The sequence below is a fragment of the Meriones unguiculatus genome, chromosome 6 (assembly GCF_030254825.1).
Source record: "Meriones unguiculatus strain TT.TT164.6M chromosome 6, Bangor_MerUng_6.1, whole genome shotgun sequence".
Classification (NCBI taxonomy): Eukaryota; Metazoa; Chordata; class Mammalia; order Rodentia; family Muridae; genus Meriones; species Meriones unguiculatus.
This window is the reverse complement of record NC_083354.1, coordinates 105,947,616-105,951,756: the sequence shown is the minus strand read 5'-3', so window position 1 is coordinate 105,951,756 and position 4,141 is coordinate 105,947,616.

The following is a 4,141-nucleotide window of genomic DNA, read 5'->3' as shown; positions in this document are numbered from 1 at the left end:
AAAAGGGAGGGGCCTCTTTTCTTAGTATCTGACCTTACCCTATCAACTTTGCTCAACCATGTTTGTAGCAGCTTTATTTGTAATAGCCAGAAGCTGGAAACAACCCAGATGCCCCTCAACTGAAGAATGGATGCAGAAATTGTGGTACATCTATACAATGGAGTATTACTCAGCAATGAAAAATAAGGAAATCATGAAATTTGCAGGTAAATGGTGGGATCTGGAAAGGATCATCCTGAGTGAGTTATCCCAGAAGCAAAAAGACACACACAGTATATAGTCACTCATATAGACACACAACATAGGACAAACCCACTAAAATCTGTGCATCTAAAGAAACTAAGCAAGAGAGAGGACCCTAACTAAAACTGTCAATCCCCATCCTGAAAGGCAAAGAGGATGGGCATCAGAAGAAGAAGAAAACAGGAAACAACCTAGGAATCTTCTACAGAGGGCTTCTGAAAGTCAGAAGAAGAAAACAGGAAACAACCTAGGAACCTACCACAGAGGGCCTCTGAAAGCCTCTGCCCTGCAGACTATCAAAGCAGATGCTGAGCCTGAAGGCCAACTGTTGGGCAGAGTGAATGGAATTTTATGTAAGAAGTGGGAAATAGTAAGAGCTGGAGAGGACAGGGTCTCCACAAGGAGAGGAACAGAACAAGAAAATTTGAACACAGGGAACTTCCCAGAGACTCATACTCCAACTAAGGACTATTCATGGAGATAACCTAGAACCCCTGCACAGATGTAGCCCATGGCAGTTCAGTGTCCAAGTGGGTTACATAGTAATGGGAAGAGGGACTGCCTCTGACATAATCTGATTGGCCTGCTCTTTGATCACCTCCCCCTCGGGGGGAGGGGGAACAGCCTTACCAGGCCACAGTAGAGGACAATGCAGCCACCTTTGATGTGAACTGATAGACTAAGATCAGAAAGGAGAGGAGAACCTCCCCTATCAGTGGACTTGGGGAGTGGCATGCTTGCAGAAAGAGGAGGGAGGGTGGGATCAGGAGGGGAGGAGGGAGGGGCTTATGGGGGGATACAAAATGAATAAAGTGTAATTAATAATAATAAAAAAAAGACTGCCTGCATCCTCACCCTTTGTGGCCAGGTAAGGCTGCCCCATCTGAGGAAAGTGATCAAAGAGCAGGGAACTGAGTTCATGTCAGAGACTGCCCCTCTATGGCTTATTAAGGGACCACTTGGAGACTGAGATACACCTGAACAAGGGGTCTCAGTCTTCTCCAATATGGTCTTTGTTTGATACACCAGTCTCTGCAGGTGCCCCTGCAGATTTTTGGCATTGCTGCTCTCTTTGTGGAGCCCCTGTCCCCTCCAAGTGCTTTTTTTTTAACACTTTATTTACTTTGTATTCCTCCCCCCTTTAGTTCCCTCCTTCCTCCCCTCCCAACCCCTCCCTTCCTTTTCTTCTCCAAGCATGCCCCTCCCCAAGTCCAAAAGGGAAGGTCTTTTTTTCCTTCCTTCTGATCCGAGTCTGTTAGGTCTCATCAGCAGTGGCTGCATTGTCTTCCTCTGTGGCCTGGTAAGGCTGGTCCCCCGTAAGGGGGAGGTGATCAAAGAGCAGGCCAATCAATTCATGTCAGAGACAGTCCCTGTTCCCATTACTATGGAACCCACTTGGACACTGAACTGCCATGGGCTACATCTGTGCAGGGGTTCTGGGTTATCTCCAGGCATGCTGCTTGGTTGGACTATCAGTCTCAGGGAAGACCCATGTGCCCAGATTTTTTGGATCTGTTGCTCTCCTTGTGGAGTTCCTGTCTCCTCCAGGTCTTACTAACTCCCACTTCTTTCATAAGATTCCCTGCAATCTCCTCAAAGGTTTTTATCTCTTCGATTCTCCCATAAGATTACCTGCACTCTGCCTAAAGTTTGGCTGTAAGTCTCTGCATCTGTTACAATCTCTGGCTGGGTGGAGTCTTTTAGAGGACATCTGTGATAGGCTCCCATCGTGTCTCCTCTCTTCCACTGCTTCCTATGTTTATCCTGTTTGCCTTTCTGAGTGAGATTTAAGCATCCTCCCTAGGGTCCTTCTTGTTAAGCTTCTTTAGATTTGTAGATGTTAGTGTCCAAACACCCATTTTAAAAATCAAACATCTTATCATAATATGACTAATAATATGAAATACAGACTAATTTGATACTTGCAGGTTGAGGAATGGTCGTAAGAAAATACTAAGACTTTGTTTTCTGTGATTAAACCAGGATATTCTTAAAAGAAAATTTCGTATGTACAGTCAAAACACTGCCATTCATAATATGAAATTGTTGAACATTAGCCATGATATTTCAGGCATCATTTATTTTATCAATATTATGCGGTGTGTGTGTGGATGGCAGCATGCACAAAGCAAATTATGCATGCTGTGTGTTTGGACCAAGGTGTCAATGAGATCAAGAAATGCAACAATGTCATTATACACTTGATTTTCAGTTAGTTTTAATCATTGTGCCATGAAAAATTGTAACTCCTTAGCTTTTACTGAATTACATATATACCATTAATGTTTTCAGATGTGTTCCAGTGTTTTCATGTTCAAAGTATTAATGTGTTTTTCTTTTCATTCACTGTTTAGCAATATGAGGAGTTTCTTGTTTGTTGGTTTAGATATATGATTTTTAAATTCTTTTTCCTTATTATTAATATTTATTACAATTTATAAACTTTGTACCCTGAATGTAGCCCCCTCCCTTATCGCCTCACTGTCCTACCCTCCCTACCTCTTTCCCCTATATGTCCCTACCCTAGTCCACTGATAGAGGACTTCCTCCTCCCCTGCTATCCGACCATAGCCTATCAGGTCTCATCAGGACTGTCTGGATCCTCTTTCTCTGGGCCTACTTAGGCCACCTTGCTTCTTTGTCAAAAAGCAAGTATCTGTAGGTGTGTAGCTTTATTTCTGGATCTTAGATTCAATTCCCTTGATCCACTAGTCTGTTACTATGCTGGTACCGTGCCATTTTTTTATTACTGTTGCTTTACAGCACAGCTTGAAATCAGGGATGGAGATACTTCCAGAAGATCTTTTACTGTACAAGATTGATTCTGGGTTTTTTTGTTTTTCCATATGAAATTTAGAATTGTTCTTTCAACTTCTGTAAAAAATTTTGTTGGTATTTTAATGGGAATTACACTGAATCTGTAGATTGCTTTTGGTACGATGGCCATTTTCACTATGCTAATTCTACAAATCTATGATCATGGGAGATCTTTCCATTTTCTGATTTCTTCTTTGATTTTTTTTTTCTTCAGAGACTTGAAGTTTTCTTTCTTTTTTTTTTTCCATACAGGTCTTTCCCTTGCATGGTTAGAGTTATGCCAAGCTAGTCTATGTTCTTTATGGTTACTGTGAAGGGTGTTTTTTCTCTAATTTCCTTTTCAGCCCATTTGTCTTTGGTTTACAGGGGGGTTTCAGATTTTTTTCTGAGTTAATTTTGCATCCAGCCACTTTGCTGAAAGTGTTTATCAGCTGCTGGTGTTCTCTGGTAGATTTTTGGGGGTCACTCATGTATACTATCATATCATCTGCGAATAGTGATACTTTGACTTCTTCCTTTCTGATTTGTATCCCCTTGATCTCCTTTAGTTGCCTTATTGTTCTAGCTAGGACTTCAAGTACTATGTTGAAGAGATAAGGAGAGAGTTCACAGCCTTGCATCGCTTCTGATATCAGTGAAATTGACTTAAATTTCTCTCCATTTAGTTTGATGTTGGCTATAAGCTTGCTGTATATTGCTTTTACTATGTTTAGGTATGTTCCTTGTATCCCTGATCTCTCCAAAACTGTAAACATAAACCAGATGTTGGGTTTTTTCAAATGTTTTCTTCAGGATCTAAAGAGATGAGCATGTGTTTTTTTGTTGTTGTTTTGTTTTTTCTTTCATTTTGTTTATATGGTGAATTACAATAACAGATATTCTATACTGTTTCTGTACTGAATCACCCCTGCAGGCCAGGGATGAAGCTTACTGTGGCTAGTGGATGATATCTTTAATGTGTTCTTGGATTTGGTTTGAGAGACATTTAGTGAATATTCTTGCATCAATCTTCATAAGCAAGATTGGTCTGAAGTTCTCTTTTTTTTATTGGGTCATTGTGCCGTCTAGGTATCAAGGTGAT